At 43.1% G+C, this 23,474-nt stretch overlaps 1 pseudogene; it reads left to right on the top strand.

The window, feature by feature from the left end:
- LOC106579959 (breakpoint cluster region protein-like) overlaps positions 1-23,474 on the top strand; it is a 60,413-nt pseudogene that overhangs the window by 11,340 nt on the left and 25,599 nt on the right.

The raw sequence follows: 23,474 nt of genomic DNA, 5'->3' as shown, positions 1-23,474 counted from the left end.
AGTTAAACAAGTCCTATATCGACATAACCTGAAAGGCCGCTCAGCAAGGAAGAAGCTGCTGCTCCAAAATCGCCATAAAAAAAGCCAGACTACGGTTTGCAACTGCACATGGGGATAAAGATCGTACTTTTTGGAGAAATGTCCTCTGGTCTGATGAAACAAGAATAGAACTGTTTGGCCATAATGACCATTTGTGTTTGGAGGAAAAAGGGGGAGGCTTGCAAGCCGAAGAACACCATCCCAACCGTGAAGCACGGAGGTGGCAGCATCATGTGTGGGGGTACTTTGCTGCAGGAGGGTATGGTGCACTTCACAAAATAGATGACATCATGAGGTAGGAAAATTATGTGGATATATTGAAGCGACATCTCAAGACATCAGTCAGGAAGTTAAAGCTTGGTTGCAAATGGGTCTTCCAAATGGACAATGACCCCAAGCATACTTCCAAAGTTGTGGCAAAATGGCCACTCCAATACCTTGACTTTGTTATCCTTAAGCCATCACAAAGCCCTGACCTCAATCCCATAGAAAATTTATGGGCAGAACTGAAAAAGTGTGTGCGAGCAAGGAGGCCTACAAACCTGACTCAGTTACACCAGCTCTCAGGAGGAATGGGCCAAAATTCACCCAACTTATTATGGGAAGCTTGTGGAAGGCTACCTGAAACGTTTGACCCAAGTTAAACAATTTTTAGGCAATGCTACCAAATACTAATTGAGTGTATGTGAACTTCTGACCCACTGGGAATGTGATGAAAGAAATAAAAGCTGAAATAAATCATTCTCCCTACTATTATTCTGACATTTCACATTTTTAGAATCACCACTTTATTTTAACTGACCTAAGACAGGGAATTTTTACTAGGAATCAATGTCAGGAATTGTGAAACTGAGTTTAAATGTATTTGGCTATGTAAACTTCCGACTTCAACTGTACTTTTGTAACCCTTTCCAGCTTTATGCAAGGCAACTATTCTTAATCTTAGGTCTTATGAGATCTCTTTTGTTCAAGGCAATGCTTCTTGTGAATCGCAAACTCAAAGTTTGTGATTGTTTTTTTTATGGGGCCAGGGCAGCTCTAACCAAAATCTCCAATCTCGTCTCATTGATTTGACTCCAGGTTAGTTGACTCCTGACTCCAATTAGCTTTCGGAGAAGTCATTAGCCTAGGAGTTCACATTTTCCAACCTACACTGTGAATGTTTAAATGATGTATTCAATATAGACAAGAAAAATACAATTATTTGTTATTAGTTTAAGCATACTGTGATTGTCTATTGTTGTGACTTAGATTAAATCAGATCAAATTTTATGTACAATTTATGCAGAAATCCAGGAAATCCCAAGGGTTCACATACTTTTTCATTCCACCATAAATGTACTTTAATGTGTCTGTCATATTTCAAGACATGGCATATGAGGGTCCAGTGAGATACTTGATGGGTTGGGCGATACTTTTTTTTAAAGAAAGATGAGAAAAGTATACTTAACTGGAAATCATCCATCGTTAACACAATGGAATGGTCAAATGCTTTATTATCTAAATGTTGAAAGTGCGTGGGTGACTTGTGGCGGAGAGTGATGCGGGCGCTGGAGATGGGGGTGTGAGTAGGTGGGTCTGGGCAAGGGGTGATATTGTGGATTTTTGTGTGCATCTGTATGTTGTCGTTTTGTATGTGTATGTTTTGTATTGAAACAAAAAAACAAAATCGAAATGATTGAGTGACAGGTTGGTGCAAAATCTGTATCTGCGCTGTGTCAGCACAATAGACAGAGCGCGCCGCGGTGTGTAGGGGGCTATGGAAAGCCACTGGGACGGTTAGGTATGACTCCCTTTGGGTTTCCATAAAATGCGGGGGACAAAATGCTTCTCACCTGTGGTAGGCTAATTGAATAATGTGATACGCCTCTGCCTGTAATATTTTGATTTATAAGGGCTCGATCAAGTTTACCATTGAAGCTGCTTCACTCAACTCTTTCACTCCCCACACCACTACATAGTTTAGTTATCTTCTTAGCTAGCTGTAAAAGCGTTAGTGTTATTAGTCTTAGCCTATTTAGCTAGCTCGAACCAGCTAATCTGCAACTGCCACAATGGATATCAGAAACAAAGTCTACGGGCAGCAGCACCATCAAATTACTGAGGCCACGTGCCAAGCCAAGCAGCGACGATGCCGCAGAGCTCCAGCAGAGATTTGTATATAATGACAAAATACCTGTCAATGAGGGGTGTTGACGTCAACCGCCTGTTTTCAATGGAGAGATGCTATGCTACTAGCCACGTCATCAATATGCATGGCCATCTCGAGACAACTCCGATATAAAGTGTTTTTTCTCAAAGTTGCTTGGATGTCACGTGTCCTTATATCAGTATATTCGTAACAACCTAAGCATTATGAAACTTGTATTCGATCAAATAAACCTCATGTAGCAAATAAGCCATTACATTTTTTGGTGACCAAATTCGACACTCATACAAAAACTCCCCGCTTGGTAAGTGAAATAAACAACGCCACCTGCTGGAGAAGACAGTTTTTTGGCCCAGTTGTCCATCTCGCGTCGCCTCTTCCTCTCTGGCTCAAGCTAGCGCCGTATGCAGAGCCTTCCACCTCTTCCACAAGCGTGGATGATGATCTTGGAAAAGAGGAGCCAGCCCAGGTTAGCCTAGAATCCTACCCTAGCTGCAGGTTTTATGTCCAAAAACGTTCATTTAATGGCAACTGGTTCATAAGAAGAGTGGCTGGAATACTCGGTTACTGCAGATGCAGCATTTTGTTTCCCATGTCGAAAGTTGTGTGTTGGGTCCAATGCTAACACAGACAAGGCCTTTAACCTCTCTGGGGTATGTGGGACGCTAGCGTCCCGCGGGACACACTATTCAACAGCCAGTGAAATAGCAGGGCGCCAAATTCAAAACAACAAATATCTCATAATTCAAATTTCTCAAACATACAACTATTATATCCCATTTTTAAAGATACACTTCTTGTTAATCCAACCACATTGTCCGATTTCAAAAAGGCTTTACAGCGAAAGCATAACATTAGATTGTTAGGACAGCGCCTAGACAAGAAAAACCACACAGCCATTTTCCAAGCAAGGAGAGGCGTCACAAAAAACAGAAATACAGCTAAAATTAATCACTAACCTTTGATCTTCATCAGATGGCACTCATAGGACTTCATGTTACACAATACATGTATGTTTTGCTCAATAAAGTTCATATTTATATCCAAAAACCCCATTTTTACATTGGCGTGTAATGTTCTGGTGAATGAGCACATCAATTTACAGAAATACTCATCATAAACGTTGATAAAATATTCAACTGTTATTCAAAGAATTATAGATACACCTCTCCTTAATGCAACCACTGTGTCAGATTTCAAAAAAGATTTACAGCGAAAGCACACTTTGCAATAATCTGAGTACGGTGCTCAGTCACAAAACCAAACCCGCCAATTTGTGGAGTCAAAAAAACTCAAATAGCATTATAAATATTCACATACCTTTTGATCTTCATCGGAATGCACTCCCAGGAATCCCAGTTCCACAATAAATGTTCATTTGTTTCGATAAAGTCCATCCTTTATGTCCAAATACCTCCATTTTGTTCACGCGTTCAGTCGAGTAATCCAAATCCACTGTGCTCGCGCAGTGAGTAGAAACAAACTTTTTTGAGTTATTACAGTTTGTAGAAACATGTCAAACGATGTATAGAATCAATCTTTAGGATGTTTTTATCATAGATCTTCCATACTATTCCAACCGGACGATTCCGTTGTCTTCAAAAAAGAAAAGGAACACAGCTAACTCTCACGTAAGTGCGCGCCACTGAGCTCATGTCATTTTCTCAGTCATCTGATTCCAAGGGCTCTTATTCTCTCCCCATTCACAGTAGAAGCATGAAACAACGTTCTAAAGACTGTTGACATCTAGTGGAAGCCGTAGGAAGTGCAAAATGACCCCACAGACACTGTATATTGGATAGGGAATCACTTGAAAAACTACAAACCTCAGATTTCCACACTTCCTGGTTGGATTTCTTCTCAGGTTTTTGCCTGCCATATGAGTTCTGTTATACTCACAGACATTATTCAAACAGTTTTAGAAACGTCACAGTGTTTTCTATCCAAATCTACTAATAATATGCATATCTTAGCTTCTGGGACTGAGTAGCAGGCAGTTTACTCTGGGCACCTTCTTCATCCGGACGTCAAAATACTGCCCCCTACCCAAGAGAGGTTAACCAAGCTGGGTGTTCTAACTTGAAGCATGCTATTGATAATACCAAGGGATTCGCTAGGCTGGCATCAAGTAAAGAGCATTTGATATGCACTGTGGAAAGAAAAACAAGTTAGGGTATGGGTACTGAGGTGTCAACTTGTTAATGATGGGCAGCTGGCAAGAAATTGTGTTCCTTGTTTCCTTGTTTCAAACCAGCAACCACTGAGGGGGACATTGCACGTGATAGAGGGGAGGGGGCAGTGGACTTTTTTTTTCTCTCCGAAAAGACAAGGAACTTGCCAAGATGTTGAGCAGCATACCCCACATAGACATCATACGATATTCCAAATGAAATCATAGGGCTCATGAGTGAAATGGTCACTGAGGAAGCTACATCCGAGAACAAATGTTCCACTTTGACAAACGTGTTCAGTCAGCCCAGAAGAAGCATGCTACACCCGAGGAAAGCTCAACTAATCCAACTGGCATTTAAGGGAGATCTTTCAAGAAGATTTCTGAAACGGTAAAAAAACAATCTAGGTGTTTTTTTATTAAAATCTTGCTTTAGTTTGTAGGGCCCTGTCCATGGTGCTGATAGAGCGCAGCGGCGATATTGCGCCAACCTGTTACTTCTTGATCAAAAGAATTTGATATTTTATGTTCATTGTGGTATAGCGTGATATATAAGCAGAATTCAATATAATTCCAATGCAAGAACCCAAATGATGCCCCCGGGTATAGCTATAAATTGGTATGTTACATCATAGAAATACAGTGCCTTGCGAAAGTATTTGGCCCCCTTGAACTTTTCGACCTTTTGCCACATTTCAGGCTTCAAACATAAAGATATAAAACCTGTATTTTTTGGTGAAGAATCAACAACAAGTGGGACACAATTATGAAGTGGAATGAAATTTATTGGATATTTCAAACTTTTTTAACAAATAAAAAACAGAAAAATTGGCCATGCAAAATTATTCAGCCCCCTTAAGTTAATACTTTGTAGCGCCACCTTTTGCTGCGATTACAGCTGTAAGTCGCTTGGGGTATGTCTCTATCAGTTTTGCACATCGAGAGACTGACATTTTTGCCCATTCCTCCTTGCAAAACAGCTCGAGCTCAGTGAGGTTGGATGGAGAGCGTTTGTGAACAGCAGTTTTCAGTTCTTTCCACAGATTCTCGATTGGATTCAGGTCTGGACTTTGACTTGGCCATTCTAACACCTGGATATGTTTATTTGTGAACCATTTCATTGTAGATTTTGCTTTATGTTTTGGATCATTGTCTTGTTGGAAGACAAATCTCCGTCCCAGTCTCAGGTCTTTTGCAGACTCCATCAGGTTTTCTTCCAGAATGGTCCTGTATTTGGCTCCATCCATCTTCCCATCAATTTTAACCATCTTCCCTGCCCCTGCCGAAGAAAAGCAGGCCCAAACCATGATGCTGCCACCACCATGTTTGACAGTGGGGATGATGTGTTCAGGGTGATGAGCTGTGTTGCTTTTACGCCAAACATAACGTTTTGCATTGTTGCCAAAAAGTTCGATTTTGGTTTCATCTGACCAGAGCACCTTCTTCCACATGTTTGGTGTGTCTCCCAGGTGGCTAGTGGCAAACTTTAAACAACACTTTTATGGATATCTTTAAGAAATGGCTTTCTTCTTGCCACTCTTCCATAAAGGCCAGATTTGTGCAGTATACAACTGATTGTTGTCCTATGGACAGAGTCTCCCACCTCAGCTGTAGATCTCTGCAGTTCATCCAGAGTGATCATGGGCCTCTTGGCTGCATCTCTGATCAGTCTTCTCCTTGTATGAGCTGAAAGTTTAGAGGGATGGCCGGGTCTTCGTAGATTTGCAGTGGTCTGATACTCCTTCCATTTCAATATTATCGCTTGCACAGTGCTCCTTGGGATGTTTAAAGCTTGGGAAATCTTTTTGTATCCAAATCCGGCTTTAAACTCCTCCACAACAGTATCTCGGACCTGCCTGGTGTGTTCCTTGTTCTTCATGATGCTCTCTGCGCTTTAAACGGACCTCTGAGACTATCACAGAGCAGGTGCATTTATACGGAGACTTGATTACACACAGGTGGATTCTATTTATCATCATTAGTCATTTAGGTCAACATTGGATCATTCAGAGATCCTCACTGAACTTTTGGAGAGAGTTTACTGCACTGAAAGTAAAGGGGCTGAATAATTTTGCACGCCCAATTTTTCAGTTTTTTATTTGTTAAAAAAGTTTGAAATATCCAATAAATTTCATTCCACTTCATGATTGTTTCCCACTTGTTGTTGATTCTTCACAAAAAATTACAGTTTTATATCTTTATGTTTGACGCCTGAAATGTGGCAAAAGGTCAAAGTTCAAGGGGGCCGAATACTTTCGCAAGGCACTGTAGATACATTCTATTATGGTTTTCTTGGTAGCCGATTGGTTTTCGTGGTTGTTAATGGAACTGTACGTATTGGAAAACATGTTGATGGTAGGCCGGCATTGATTATCTGGGTCAGTTGAGTCACAGAAGTGTATTGTGCCATATCACACCGTGTTGCTGAACTCATTAGCACCGAGTGGCATGATTTTCCATGTTTGACCTATTTATTTGGCAAGACAGCTGTGCATGGCTGCATCTCATTTGCCTATGCTTGGATCTCCATTCACCTTTTGTGTAGTGTGTTTGTTTACTGTTAATGTTACTGGCTTACATAGATTGTGTCATGCCTTTTATCGATCTGATATTTTGTTTACTAGGCCTGCTACTTGGCACACTGTTTTTGTTCTGTTCACATTCACAGTTGTCAGTATTCTAAGTCAAGCTGCTGTTCAGTATTTTTGATTAAATGCATGAATAACTAAGCGACTACTTTCAGCATTTAGTTTGCATTATTTTGGTAAGACAGCTGTGTGTACAAATGCATTCACATAGGGTAATTCACCTATTACAAAAAAGCCTATCTAATCTTGTAGCCTAAACGGACTTGCTTTAGTGTGTAGGGCGCTGTTCCTTGTGCTGATACAGATTTCGCGCCAACCTGACTGTCACTTCAAAAGCACTCAATGATCGCCGAGTCTCAGCATTTGAATTTCGTTTATTGTGGTATAACGTGATATAAGCAAAATTCTATATAATTCCAATGCAAGAACCGCCGTTTTCAGCTGCCCCGTTAGTCACTTTATCCTGGTGCCGAGTCTGTGGCAGACAACACTATTTCATGTATTTACTTTAACAAGATGTACTGTAGAGCAAAGACTTATCCACAAGCATGAATCCTTAAGATTCCTCCTTGAAGCTTAACTGTTTTCTAGACATTGCTCTGAAAGCACAATGATAGTCAAGATTGTATGATGCATGATCTTTGCCCCCATTTCCTGGTTGTCCACAGTGCTCAGAGGATAAGTCTCTGAACCTGGCCTTCAGGGTGTTTCACCTGACTGACCAACTCTTATTAAGAGACTGCCGAGGGTGGAAGGTAGCCTAGTGGTTAAGAGTGTTGGGCCAATCACCGAAAGGTTGCTGGTTCGAATCCCCGAGAAGAGTAGGTGGAAAATATGTTGTCCCCTTGAGCAAGGTGATGTCTGTAAGTTGCTCCTGTAAGTTGCTATGGGTAACTGCTAAAATGACAAAAATGTAAAATGTCTCGGGGGTGCATCATCTGTATAGTTGACCCCTCAGTGTCAAGCATATAATAGAGAAAATAACTAGGTGTGTGTATCCACAGTCTGTTTTTGTTGTGGTCTATTTTGAAAAGAGAAATTGGGACACAGGTGTTGATGTCTGAATAATTTATCCCTAATAAACTCAGCAAAAAAAGAAACGTCCCTTTTTCAGGACCCTGTCTTTCAAAGATAATTCGTAAAAATCCGAATAACTTCACAGATCTTCATTGTAAAGGGTTTAAACAATGAATGAACATGCACCTGTGGAACGGTCGTTAAGACAACAGCTTAGACGGTAGGCAATTAAGGTCACAGTAATGAAAACTTAGGACACTAAAGAGGCCTTTCTACTGACTCTGAGAAACACCAAAAGAAAAATGCCCGGGGTCCCTACTCATCTGCGTGAACGTGCCTTAGGCATGCTGCAAGGAGGCATGAGGACTGCAGATGTGGCCAGGGCAATAAATTGCAATGTCCGTACTGTGAGATGCCTAAGACCGCTCTACAGGGCGGACAGCTGATCGTCCGCGCAGGTTCAGACCACGTGTAACAACACCTGCACAGGATCGGTACATCTGAACATCACACCTGCGGGACAGGTACAGGATGGAAACAACAACTGCCCGAGTTACACCAGGAATGCACAATCCCTCCATCAGTGATCAGACTGTCCGCAATAGCCTGAGAGAGGCTGGACTGGGGGCTAGTAGGACTGTTGTAAGGCAGGTCCTCACCAGACATCACCGGCAACAACGTTGCCTATGGGCACAAACCCACCGTCGCTGGACAAGACAGGACTGGCAAAATGTGCTCTTCACTGACGAGTCACGGTTTTGTCTCACCAGGGGTGATGGTCGGATTCGCGTTTATCGTCGAAGGAATGAGCATTACACCGAGGCCTGTACTCTGGAGCAGGATCAATTTGGAGGTGGAGGGTCCCGTCATGGTCTGGGGCGTTGTGTCACAGCATCATCGGACTGAGCTTATTGTCATTGCAGGCAATCTCAACGCTGTGCGTTACAGGGAAGACATCCTCCTCCCTCATGTGGTACCCTTCCTGCAGGCTCATCCTGACATGACCCTCCAGCATGACAATGCCACCAGCCATACTGCTCATTCTGTGCGTGATTTCCTGCAAGACAGGAATGTCAGTGTTCTGCCATTGCCAGCGACGAGCCTGAATCTCAATCCCATTGAGCACGTCTGGGACCTGTTGGATCGGAGGGTGAGGGCTAGGTCCATTCCCCCCAGAAATGTCTGGGAACTTGCAGGTGCCTTGGTGGAAAAGGGGGGCAACATCTCACAGCAAGAACTGGCAAATCTGGTGCAGTCCATAAGGAGGAGATGCATTGCAGTACTTAATGCAGCTGGTGGCCACCAGATACTGACTTACTTTTGATTTTGACCCCCCCCTTTGTTCAGGAACACCTGAACACCTTATTCAATTTCTGTTAGTCACATGTCTGTGGAACTTGTTCAGTTTGTCTCAGTTGTTGAATCTTGTAATGTTCATACACATATTTACACATGTTAAGTTTGCTGAAAATAAACGTAGTTGACAGTGAGAGGACGTTTCTTTTTTTGCTGAGTTTATTAGGGGAAAACACATTTGCCTTCTTTTTTATCTAGTATCACACCTTCAGTGTATCAGCGTGCGTGTGTGCGTGCATCCTGTAGGTCACAGATTGGAACAATTATTGAGCCTTGATATTCTGTTACACAGAGCATTTCTGTGACCATCCTGAGCTATTTCAACACGCTGATTAGTAGGTGTGCTCGGCTGGGCGGCTGAGTTCTGACATACACTGCTCAATGGCTGGCGCTAATTTTAGGCTGTCCCATAACAGATCTGAGCAGAGCACTGGTGGGCCTCACTACTCCTACTGGGCCTGTGGTCGGCCTCCCTCCCATTTGAACAAAGTACTTCAGATGTGCCAGAATGTGCTGATATTTGGTTGGCTCACGCTCTGCTGATCACCAAAACACCCAGTCAGCTTCTTCCAGGGCCGGTGTGCCCCCGCCCCTTTGCAAATGCCACATTTTCAGGCCTGGTTCTTTTCAACCTGATGGGTGACGCTCATTCAGAGAGAAACCAGATGTCCTGTAGTGACGTGACTGCAGTACTGAAAGATCCACTCCACCCAGCCCTTCCTGGGTTAGCTGTGAGGGATGTAAATACTCCTTTGTGGTAGTGCAACTGTTTGTAGGCTGAGGATTAGTAAATTGGATTGTTATTGATAAACCATTGCACCATTATAGTTTTCCATGTGTCTTTTTATATTTAGCGAGTAGAGCTCTAGAGTCATACCCGTTTTGATGGTAAAAGCCATTATCACACCCGCATCCTCTCTGTTAGCTGACAGCTGTCTCCCCAGTGACCACACAATCAGGATGAAAATCCATTAGTGGAGGCAGAAAGTGGCCGAACCTCTTAACAGCATTGGCATCTTCACTGTTTTTTTAGATAAAAAAAAAAAAAGTGCCGTATCTCCTCTGATCGATAAACGTGCAGTCTGAGGTGACCGAGAGACTCATTGTGATACATGCAATACTGAAGTTATTATTCCTGGACCATAATGTCTCAAATAATCATTCTTAAAGGGACGTATTAGCCCTGTCTGTGGAGAACTGATGAACATTCGTGTCTCATTTTTGAATTGGTGGACCCGTTTTGTTCATTGCGTCCCACCACGGTTAGTGTGTGTCAAGCAGGGTCTCTTCAGGCTGTCACTCTCTGGACCATTCCCTCCTTAAGTTATTTCCAGAACTACCGACCAGTTCATCTTCCTTTCCATAGAAATATTTAGTGTCCTCTAGCCAATACAGTGAAGTGTGACAGTGCTGTGATGCATGGATCACACGGAGACTCTAAAAGCAACACCATTCAGCGTCAACACAATCAAGCTCTCCGTCTTAATCCAAAGGAGAAAGACAATGGCCTGGAAACTATCCTTCAAGACAAGTAAACATTTTTTTAGGAGTGCATTCATATGTAAAGGATATCCTGTATTCCACTGAAACGGACTGTGTGAACCCAGCCCTGTAAGCAAGGTCACATCTGTTGTGATCAAATCAGATTGTATTTGTCACATGCACCGAATACAACAGGTGTAGACCTTACAGTGAAATGCTTCCTTACAAACCCTTAACCAACAATGCAGTTTTAAGAAAAATAGGTGTTAAGTAAAAAATAACAAATAAAGAGCAGCAGTAAAATAACAGTAGTGAGGCTATATACAGGCTGTACCGGTACAGAGTCAATGAGCGGGGTCACAGGTTAGTTGAGGTAATATGTACATGTAGGTAGAGTTGTGATGTTGAATTGCTGTGTTTACAATTCTGTGGATTTATCTTGGTAACACGTCATTCCACCTCTGGATCATAGTCAGTTCATCAAAACTCAGCAACAAAAAAAACGTCCCTTTTTCAGAACCCTGTCTTTCAAAGATAATTCGTAAAAATCCAAATAACTTCACAGATCTTCATTGTAAAGGGTTTAAACACTGTTTCCCATGCTTGTTCAATGAAACATAAACAATTAATGAACATGCACCTGTGGAACGGTCGTTAAGACACTAACAGCTTACAGACGGTAGGCAATTAAGGTCACAGTTATGAAAATTTAGGACACTAAAGAGGCCTTTCTACAGACTCTGAGAAACACCAAAAGAAAGTTGCCCAGGGTCCCTTCTCATCTGCGTGAATGTGCCTTAGGCATGCTGCAAGGAGGCATGAGGTCTGCAGATGTGGCCAGGGCAATAAATTGCAATATCCGTACTGTGAGATTCCTAAGACAGTGCTACAGGGAGACAAGACGGACAGCTGATCGTCCGTGCAGTGGCAGACCACGTGAAACAACACCTGCACATAATCGGTACATCCGAATATCACACCTGCGGGACAGGTACAGGATGGAAACAACAACTGCCTGAGTTACACCAGGAACGCACAATCCCTCCATCAGTGCTCAGACTGTCCGCAATTGTTAGGCAGGTCTCACCTGTTGTTAGGCAGGTCTCACCAGACATCACCGGTAACAACGGTGTGTGTGTGTGTGTGTGTGTGTGTGTGTGTGTGTGTGTGTGTGTGTGTGTGTGTGTGTGTGTGTGTGTGTGTGTGTGTGTGTGTGTGTGTCAATCAAACCTCCTGTCATCCTTCTCCACAAAACAGGTTGTCAGAGGTTTTCCGTTGTTGTTTTATCTACAGGGACCGAGTGCATGGTAACAGTGCCGAGGTTATTCTCTCTAGACAGGGGTTTGAGAGCCTTTTAACCTGTTATGTATAGCAGGTAGCTATGTTTAATGGCTCCCTCTGTAATTACAAACTTGTGCACTAAACAATCACCATTTCCAGATACAGGCAAAGATCTTCAAAGCCTGATGAACTTTGGTTTACTAAACACAAAGATCAGCACAGAGGCAAATTCAATAATGCTGAAAGACTCTGCAGCATTCTCTACTAAAAGTCCAGATAAATGTTTTCCTCTGTTCCTCAGCTGCTACAGTAACTTCAGAAAGTATTCACACCCCTTCACATTTTGTTGTGATACAGCCTGAATTGCACAATTGTAACCCCTTTGAGGTTAGTTGAGGGGAGACTGTCAGATTCCCTCTACCACCATCCACCCACAGTGTTTGAGAGTAAAGCCATCTTCTCAATGACTCTGTTACTGCACAGTGGAAACAGGAAAAGTGCATTTGCTCTTTGTTTGTCCCACAGAGCTGTAGCTGAGCTTCTTTGGTAAATGTTTTAGGGATTTAACCTGTGAAAAAGTAAAAGCATTAGACAACGTACAGGGTTGGTTCAGGGACAGCCATCCTAGAGTTGATTTAGATTATATTTAATATGAATCTAAATATATGTGTATGGGAGAGAGGGGTGTGTTTGTGTGAAAATTTGGCCTTGTGCAGAATGTCTGTTTCCGCTTTGAAGTTGATGAATTGCTCAACATTCCGGACAGACCTGCCTGGACATTTCCTTAGCAACAGGCCTTGTAGTCCGAGAACTAAGCTTGATTGAGGATCTAGCCAATTGTGAAATCCTCTTCACTCAATGTTAGGATGTTTGCCTGCTTTTTCACGCTACCATGGAAACTAATCTGTATGGTTATTCCATGTAAATAACTGTCTCTGTGTCATTCCATTAAAAAATAACAAGATTGTATTTCATATTAGTTCATAAGTAAGAAATAACATTTTTAAGACATGTTTTATGGGTGATAACATTGGATGGTCTATTATCATGATCGAGTCATATTGACAAAGTTGTTGTGAAGGTGGGGAGGGGTATGGCTGTCATAAAAACGATTTGTGTTTTTGACAAATCGACTGTACTATTTGTTCAGGCTCTGGTCTGGTCCCGTCTTGATTACTGTCTGGTAATATGGTATAGTGCAGCAAAGAAAGACATAGCAAAACGGCAGCTGGCTCAAAACAGAGTAGTACGCCTTGCCCTGAAATGCACATACAGAACTAACATTGACCACGTGCATGCCAGTCTTTCCTGCTTGGGGGTTGATGAGAGAGTAACTGCTTCTCTTCTCGTTTTTATGAGAAGTATTACTGTGATGAAAATTCCCATTTTTGTCTGCATAATCAAATAATTCAGCTCAGACACCCAAACATACCCCACAAGACATGCCACCAGGGGTCTCTTCACAGTCCCCAGGTCCAAAATGAATTCACAGCAACGCACAGTATTATACAGAGCCATGATCGCATGGAACTCCCTTCCATCTCCTATTACTCAAGCAAACAGCAAAATTACCTTTTAAAGACGGATTAAACAACATCTCATGGAACGGCGAGGACTGTGAGGAGGCACACTAACAAGCACATCATTTTTGTTGTTGTATTGTTTATATACATTTTTTAGTTGTATTGTTTGTGTATGGTTGTATTTTAAATGTGTGTGACTGTCCTTGTCTGTCAGTGTTTTGTTACTTGTCATGTTTGGTGTTTTTTGTGAACCCCAGGAAGAGTAGCTGCTGCAAAAGCTAATGGGGATCCAAATAAACAGATAAATATGCCAATTTTACTGAAATGTATTTTTGTCTGAATGATGGGTTAGTATGTGTCCATTGACAGTGATTTCCAGGCCTCAGTATCTGTGTGAGAGGAAGTGTTTTTCACCCAGTGTCACTGCTGTTGAATAATCTGACAGACACACAGTGTGGCCTTTCACATTGGCTTCCCCTATATTCCCCTGGCCTGTCATGCCCTGCAGTGGCCTGCTCCTCCAGAGTAAACACAGTGCTTTCTCTCTGCAGGGCGCAGTGTGTTTGTTCAGGCTGTCATTGTATCTGGGTGTCACATTGTCAGCCTGACTCAGCCAGGCCCCAGACACTTCACAGGGCTGGGTTTGTTCTGCCCGCCATGCTTCCGGATTCCTTTTTCCTGTTTTCTAGCAGAGGTGAGCTAGTTATCTCTGTGTATCCTCTCCTGAAAATACAGTAGGTTCTGTCACTGTCCTGCTTTTTCAACACTGAGGCCTTACAGACAAACAAACCACAGCTTGTATCTCCCACACAGAAACTGCCAAAAAGGATATACATTGTTGGTGAGTCAAGGTATCAAAAACGGGGATTGAGCACTACTTTATGCAATTCTAGATGAGTAATCTACACAACAGCAGCGATAACACCAAAATAGACCACTGTGTTGCATTGTGTCTGCATACACTTCCTCCCAGAATGTCCACTTTTGCTGTGATTATGAATAAGAGGGGGTGTTTCTGGTCGGTTGCCAACACTTACGAACCCAAAACAAATAGGAAGAGCTAAGATTAGTCCTCCCTCTGTCTGCTCTACAAATGGAGAGGTCTACTGTAGCCTTAGCCACTTCCCTACACCTTGGATCTATTCACTCAGAAGGAACTAGAAACACCACACAGCTGCAATTAGACATGGTGGAGAAGGAAGGAGAGGAGAAGAGATGATAACGGGCGGACAAAGTCCCATTGACACAATTATCTGTTCCACAGGTTACTGGTTTGATTCTGACCACTGAGTGATCAATAAGAAGGAATTCCTCTGATTGCTCTGATACTAGTCTGTTCACTTCCTAGAGTTTAAAAAATATATATATATTTGCAATCCATTGAGTTGATATGTAAATAAAGAATGCCTATGGTTAAGCCCCTGTCCAGTTGATCTACTGGCATGTCTGTACAGTTACAGTAGTTTGTGTAGCCTACTCAGAGTAGAGGGATTGACATTAATGATTCTCCGAACCACACAAGTGAGTCAGTATTTTGGCTGCAGTTCTCCTGGTTTATCCTCTGCTGTGGAACTGTCCCTGACTGTGTGTCTGGCACAGTCTCTGTGGTAGATTTGGCAGAGGTGCACACTGCCTGCTGAAGGCCAGAGGGGATTTGAAGCACAGAGACATGGACTGTATTGGAATAGAGCGTATTGGAATAGAGCACGCTAGAGGTGGAATGACACAGCTGTATTTTCAGCCTGTGGGCCATTTTATAAATATTTTGAAAATACAGTAGCTTCTAGATTATAGCATTTGCTATACAGATGAATAACTTTTTTAAGCCCTCGTGTTTGTATGATGTGAAACCTATTTTGGTTATTTTTGTGTCTGCATAATGTTCTCTTCTCAACAAAGGATTATGACTAGAATGTTTGAGAGGGTGATAAATGGTCAACCCTTCCTAACTTCCTTCCACTGTCTGTTCAGTGGCATTAGTGGTGTTTTTAGATGAGAAGAGCGCTTTTCTTGCTTGTGAAGTGATGTGGTCAACGAGAGAGAGATTCCCACTGTGCCACTGCCTGAAATGCCTTGCTGCCATGAAAATAGTTATTGAAACAGATATATTTTCAAATCCCCCACCTAACCCCCTTCCATCTGTGTGTCATTATCCCAGAAGCCCCCTACAGTGGGACCCCTCCTTCCTATGGATATCTGGAGCAGACAGAGGAGCACCAGCAGCACCATGACCTCCAGCCTTTCAGCACCTCGCCCTCCTCCTCACCTCACCTCCGCTCCAAGAGCCGCAGCAGCCGGGACACACACTCATCTGGCTCCCTGGAGTTCACCTTGTCGGTAATGTTATCACCAGTCCTACTACCACACGCTTCATCTCCTACATTTTAAAGCTCCCGGTCTCGGATTTTCCATTCAGTGCAGCAATCTGTTAATGCTCCCGTCCTCTAGCACTGCTTCCACCTTTATAAGTGTGCCCTGGGCTCTGCGTGTATTTAATAGAGAGATGTTCTGCTCTTTCCAACCACACTTTCACTCACCCTATAAATCTCATCCACCCTTACTGTACTGTACCTAGCCAATCTCCGGTGTCCCCTGGGTCGTCCTCCTCTGATGTGCTTCACTCTCTGATCTTCAAAGGTTACATTTCGGGGGGGGGGCTGGGGCTCTCCTCTTGTGCCCCCCTCCGTGTTCAGGCTGTGGAATTGTCAGAGCTATTAATTCCTGCTCTGCTCTCTATGCACGAGAGCCATATCGACAGACTGTCAGAAACCTAACTGACTGATGCCTTTGACCCATCTAGAACTACAGGTCTCATCCTAGGCTAGGAAAACAATTGTTTCTCTACACAATACAATGGACAATTGACCCTGGCCTCTGCTCTCTACATCTCCCTCGGGGTTTCATTGAATGTGTTGGGTTCCCTAGAGAGGACGGTCTCCTTGAACAACCACGGGGATTTGGGAAGATCTGCTCCGGTTCGAATTAGAATCCCAAGATGAGCCTGATAGACCGACCGGGTTTCACTTCTGTCTCTCTCTCTCTCTAATTCACTGGGTCTCTCTCTCTCTCTCATTCTCACACAGACAGAGCTGGATCAGGAGAAAGAGTTGGAGATGCGGAAATGGGTTCTGTCAGGGATCTTAGCCAGTGAGGAGATGTATCTCAGCCACCTGGGGGCTATCTTACTGGTGAGAGACTGAGGACTTTGAGCTGTGCTGCTGCTGTTAAATCCTAGGCCCTGAGTAATCACTCAACTAATTGAATATGGCACACCTCACTATTGAACATGTTGGATAGACACACAGAGACCCATCTGTGTGTGTGCGCACACACACACACACACACACACACACACACACACACACAGTAATGCTTTGTCTTGCATTGATTGTCCCAGCCCATGAAGCCTCTGAGGGCAGCGGCCACCACCTCCCAGCCGATGCTGACCATCCAGCAGATCGAGACCATCTTCTTCAAGGTGACAGAGCTCCATGAGATCCACAAGGACTTCTACGATGCCCTGCTACCCAGAGTTCAGGAGTGGAGCCACAACCAGTGTGTGGGCGATCTCTTCCAGAAACTGGTGTGCAATATTATTGTTGTGTAAAGACCTAGGAAATGCTGTTGTGGTTCTTTTTGTGTTCTTCCGGGGGCTTCTGTTCATTGCTCCAAAAACATGAGAATAAACTTCCCCAGCCGTAAACAGCATTGTGCTCTGAGTAAGCTGATATGTCTCCAGTCTAGGGCTGATACGGTGACTGTATGAACGCCATACTGGCAGTCACGAGTCATGACCGAAGGCAAATTCCATGTGACTAGGCTTCTCCAAAACGGCGCTCTGATGCCACTGATGGTTGTATCCTACCAAACTTGTTAACGGCCAGTAACTAATGGCCTGGTACTCCGGGTTCTATTGTTCCTCTAATCACTCTGACATCCATGCAAATACAATCAGGAATCTAGTCATGAGAGCCCTGGCTTTCAGAGTTTGAGCAGAATAGGATCACCTGTTGGCAGTGAGAGACAGCTCCTCAAAGCTGCTTGTTGCATGGAATTAAAGGTGTTCCTGTAAGCCCATGTTGCGCAACATTCTTATCGGCTATGCTATGCAATTGCGTGAGAAAACATAGTTTTGATGGCCTCTATTGAAAAGAGGATCCTATCAGCTTTCTATAGGCTAGGCATCCTATATCTATTTCTCAACTTTCCTAATATTAAGCACATAGCCTACCTGGCTGGCATGAAAATGAACCGCGGGGAAAGTGTCATCCTCCATTCACTATTCGACTACATACAGATTATTTTTTTCTCCCCCTGCCCCTGTTCCAGCAGGTGCATGATAATGTCCGATTCTAAGTAAAAAATTATTCCACACATATATGTAAAGACAAGATTAAATTGAGAATAGTCTGATGGGTGAGAATATTATCAGTTGTGAATGATGCCCACCTACGGAGCCCGTAGCCTACAGAGCCTAGTGAAACATCTGTTCTTAGAAAGCCCAGTCATTTCGTAATCGCATGTGAAAACAGAGTTTAGACTAGCCACAATTTAAAAGAGGATCCCAACTTTCTTGTGCTGCTATATATATTGCTTAATTCTTAAAATGTAAGCATATTCATCTACATTACAACCAGTCAAAAGTTTGGACACACCTACAGTGGGGGAAAAAAGTATTTGATCCCCTGCTGATTTTGTACATTTGCCCACTTACAAAGAAATGATCAGTCTATAATTTTAATGGTAGGTTTATTTGAACAGTGAGAGACAGAATAACAACAAAAAATCCAGAAAAACACATGTAAAAAATGTTAGAAAATTATTTGCATTTTAATGAGGGAAATAAGTATTTGACCCCTCTGCAAAACATGACTTAGTACTTGGTGGCAAAACCCTTGTTGGCAATCAGAGGTCAGACGTTTATTGTAGTTGGCCACCAGGTTTGCACACATCTCAGGAGGGATTTTGTCCCACTCCTCTTTGCAGATCTGCTCCAAGTCATTAAGGTTTCGAGGCTGACATTTGACAACTCGAACCTTCAGCTCCCTCCACAGATTTTCTATGGGATTAAGGTCTGGAGACTGGCTATGCCACTCCAGGACCTTAATGTGCTTCTTCTTGAGCCACTCCTTTGTTGCCTTGGCCGTGTGTTTTGGGTCATTGTCATGCTGGAATACCCATCCACGACCCATTTTCAATGCCCTGGCTGAGGGAAGGAGGTTCTCACCCAAGATTTGACGGTACATGGCCCCGTCCATCGTCCCTTTGATGCGGTGAAGTTGTCATGTCCCCTTAGCAGAAAAACACCCCCAAAGCATAATGTTTCCACCTCCATGTTTGACGGTGGAGATGTTGTTCTTGGGGTCATAGGCAGCATTCCTCCTCCTCCAAACACGGCGAGTTGAGTTGATGTCAAAGAGCTCCATTTTGGTCTCATCTGACCACAACACTTTCACCAGTTGTCCTCTGAGTCATTCAGATGTTCATTGGCAAACTTCAGATGGGCATGTATATGTATTCTTGAGCAGGGGGACCTTGCGGGCGCTGCAGGATTTCAGTCCTTCACGGCGTAGTGTGTTACCAATTGTTTTCTTGGCGACTATGGTCCCAGCTGCATTGAGATCATTGACAAGATCCTCCCGTGTAGTTCTGGGCTGATTCCTCACCGTTCTCATGATCATTGCAACTCCACAAGGTGAGATATTGCATGGAGCCCCAGGCCGAGTGATATTGACAGTTCTTTTGTGTTTCTTCCATTTGCGAATAATCACACCAAATGTTGTCACCTTCTCACCAAGCTGCTTGGCGACGGTCTTGTATCCCATTCCAGCCTTGTGTAGGTCTACAATCTTGTCCCTGACATCCTTGGAGAGCTCTTTGGTCTTGGCCATGGTGGAGAGTTTGGAATCTGATTGCTTCTGTGGACAGGTGTCTTTTATACAGGTAACAAGCTGCGGTTATGAGCACTCCCTTTAAGAGTGTGCTCCTAATCTCAGCTCGTTACCTATATAAAAGACACCTGGGAGCCAGAAATCTTTCTGATTGAGAGGGGGTGAAATACTTATTTCCCTCATTAAAATGCAAATCAATTTATAACATATTTGACATGCATTTTTCTCGATATTTTTTTGTTATTCTGTCTCTCACTGTTCAAATAAACCTACCATTAAAATTATAGACTGATCATTTCTTTGTCAGTGGGCAAACATACAAAATCAGCAGGGGATCAAATACTTTTTTCCCCCACTGTACTCTTTCCAGGGTTTGTCTTTATTTTACTGTTTTCCACATTGTAAAATAATAGTGAAGACATCAAAACTATGAAATAACACACATGGAATCATGTAGTAACCCAAAAAGTGTTAAACAAATCAAAATATATTTGAGATTCATCAAAGTTCCCATGACAGCTTTGCACACTCTTGGCATTCTCTCAACCAATTGTTTGATGGGTGAGAACATTATCAAGTACTTGTCAAAATGTGAATGAGAGACTGATGAAGTGTGTGCAGCCTGCGCAAGAAACAGTGCAGGCCTCATGCCTTTTCATGCAACCTTTTTCAAATCAACATTAATCGCATCATGCAGCCTTAGAATGTATTAAAAAACAAAACATATAGTGTATCACAACTAAAGTTGCATAAATAACTCTAAAGTAAGCATATTGGAGGACCTGTTTCAAATTATCACTTTGTTAAATGCTCAACACAGAATAGCCGCATGTTCGCACTTCCTCGGGAATGGTTTGGGGAAAAATATATCCTTTCAATTTTATTCAGCTTACTATAAAATAATATCAAATAATGCCACAGGAATTCTAAGCAAATCTTGTCTGCTGAATGAACTAGTGTAGTCCACAGCCATATGGCATAGCCAGATCAGAGCATAACATAATGGAGACTCAAAATATGCTATTCTGTTCTAATGAAATAGGCTACATTTTCTTTGTATAATCATGTTTCTTTAGACCTGCCTAAAATAAACAGTTGATTTATTGTGATGGTGTAGGCTATATTAAATGGATTTATTAGACTTTTTCAAATGTACATGTTCCAAAGGTCTGCATCAGTAGCTTGTCGACAATGTGTGGAAGCCTGGAGATGCTAAGCTTGTTTATGTTCATTAATGGTCAATTACCATTAGACCGGCAATTGTTTGCATGACAGTTATCGGCTGACAAAATATCATGACTGACACAGCCCTAATCCAGTCACAGTCAGTCACTTTTAGACACAATGCATCATAACTCCCCTGTAAACTTCACTTGATCATTTTAATAATACTGAAGGAAGAGGAAGAGATTTAAGGAGTAAAAAGTGGGAGTTAGACTGGCTGTAATGTGCAGTGGATGCTGGCTCCACATGTGAGCAGACTGCCTGGAGACATCTCCCGCACAGATAAAAGCCTGGCTTTACCACATGACAGCCAGTAAAGCAGGGCAAAACACTGCGGCTCCTGACTGCGAAGAGCTGCCTCAGTGCGACGGTGGAGAAAAAGGAGACGCGTGAAACAAAAGCACACAGACGCACAAAACGGATAACTTGTCTAAGACTGATAGGATGCATGTTATTTATCTTTTTAAATGCTGTTCCTATTAAACTGCCGTATCTCATCTGATCCCAGTATGCAGCACCATGAGATGGAGAAAAAAACAGAACTAGTATGACGAGTAGAATCATGAATCAACAGCAGGTTAACTATCACATGCTACATCTTATCTACTCTCTATTCTCTCTCTCCACTAAAGGCTAGCCAGCTGGGGGTGTACAGGGCCTTTGTGGATAACTACAAGGTTGCTGTGGAGACGGCAGACAAGTGCTGCCAGGCCAACGTACAGTTTGCTGAAATATGTGAGGTAGATATTGCACCACACACAGCAGGATAGGAGGGAGGGCTATTTGGGAAGTGGTGACTGGGCATTCTTAACACTCCTCACTGTGACCATTATGGTGAGCTTTTACATGGGTGATGTTTCTGTTAGAACACATGCTGTTATGGGTAATGAAATTGTGTTACTGTGCTGTGTTGAAATGATGTTGTTCTTGGACACACTTGTATGACTTTCTCAATTCCTGTTGTGGTCTCAGAATCTTAAGGTCAGAAGTTCCAAGGAATGCAAAGACCAGGCCAAAAATTCACTGGAAAGTAAGTGCGATTTTAATGATTTTGTACTATTCCGGGTCAAATGAACTAAACATTACATTTTAAATATCAATAGTTCAAGACAATGAATAATTCAACCCTGTAGTTAATTGAATTCATTTCAGTAAGAGTGGTACATGCTTAAGCATATTGAATTTGACCCTCAGCCTCAATGTGTCCTGTGCTGTTAGTTCTGCTTTGCCTTGTCCTGCCTTGGGCCTTATGCACTTTATGAACCTCTCCCCCTCAGCTCTGCTTTACAAACCCGTGGACAGAGTCACCCGCAGCACCCTGGTTCTGCATGTAAGTCAAATGAACATACCGGACATTTTTCCCCTTCGGTCCTGAATTTTAGATTTTTTTTTATATGGAAACAATGCCTCTTCACGTGCATTAGAAGAAGTCCTCATAATTGAATTTAGATTAATGCTCATCTCTCGCTCTCTTCTTTCTCTCTCTCTCTCACTCTCTCAGGACCTGTTAAAACACACCCCCTCCAGCCACCCAGACTATCCACTGCTGCAGGACGCCCTGAGAATCTCCCAGAACTTTCTCTCCAGCATCAATGAGGAGATCACCCCACGCAGGCAGTCCATGACAGTAAAGAAGGGAGAGGTCAGTCAGTGTAAAAGGCTGCGACATCACAAGGTGACATGCTGTGTGTCTGCGTCTCTCCACGGATTAGCTTTTTCAATGGCTTTACGACCTCACGAGAACATGTTTTCTTTCCAAACTAGATTTACATTGTGCATTCACTCACTCAATGTGTATACACTTGCTATTGTGGTCAGGTTTGAATGCAGTACAGCTTGTAGATGTATTTCTGACACAAAGTCTGGAATAGAGAAAGATGTCGTAGTAGGAGGGGTACAGTTTGTTCCCTCCATAGACATAGGGCGGTTGTTTTCACTGCCAAGGACACATCCAGTGGTTTGACAAGTAGGCACATAGAGGCACAGAGTAGAGGTCTTCTTGGGTCCAAAAAGTTGGACATGGACCCAAACAGACCCAGCACATTTTTTTTAAAGGGGGACCCGGACCCAAGAACAATCAGACCCGAACCCAACAACCGACCTAGACTCAACCCGTACCCTAACAGGTCTGTGTCTAGACCGGACCCGAGAACAGTCAGACCCAAACCCAACAACCGACCTAGACTCAACCCGTACCCTAACAGGTCTGTGTCTAGACCGGACCCGAGAACAGTCAGACCCAAACCCAACAACCGACCTAGACTCAACCCGTACCCTAACAGGTCTGTGTCTAGACCGGACCCGAGAACAGTCAGACCCAAACCCAACAACCGACCTAGACTCAACCCGTACCCTAACAGGTCTGTGTCTAGACCGGACCCGAGAACAGTCAGACCCAAACCCAACAACCGACCTAGACTCAACCCGTACCCTAACAGGTCTGTGTCTAGACCGGACCCGAGAACAGTCAGACCCGAAACCCGACAACCGACCTAGACTCAACCGTACCCTAACAGGTCTGGGTCTAGACCGGACCCGACTTACTTTCTTTTTTTTTAATCAGCCAAGTTGTTCTTGTGGTTAAAGAATAGGTCTTTATATGTTGGCTAGGCCTTCTATAAGTCAATATATTCACCTTATTAGCGTAAAATAAATATGCTATGCAGAGCCGTGGTCGGGTCTATCAGCTGTAGTTACATAGACCTGATGACAATCAAACAGGACCCGACCCGGACCTGAGGGAAAAGTTAGAAT

This window comes from Salmo salar, chromosome ssa20 (genome assembly GCF_905237065.1).
Source record: "Salmo salar chromosome ssa20, Ssal_v3.1, whole genome shotgun sequence".
Taxonomy (NCBI): Eukaryota; Metazoa; Chordata; class Actinopteri; order Salmoniformes; family Salmonidae; genus Salmo; species Salmo salar.
Note: the sequence above shows the minus strand (reverse complement) of the source record. Positions and strands in the feature narration are given on the sequence as shown.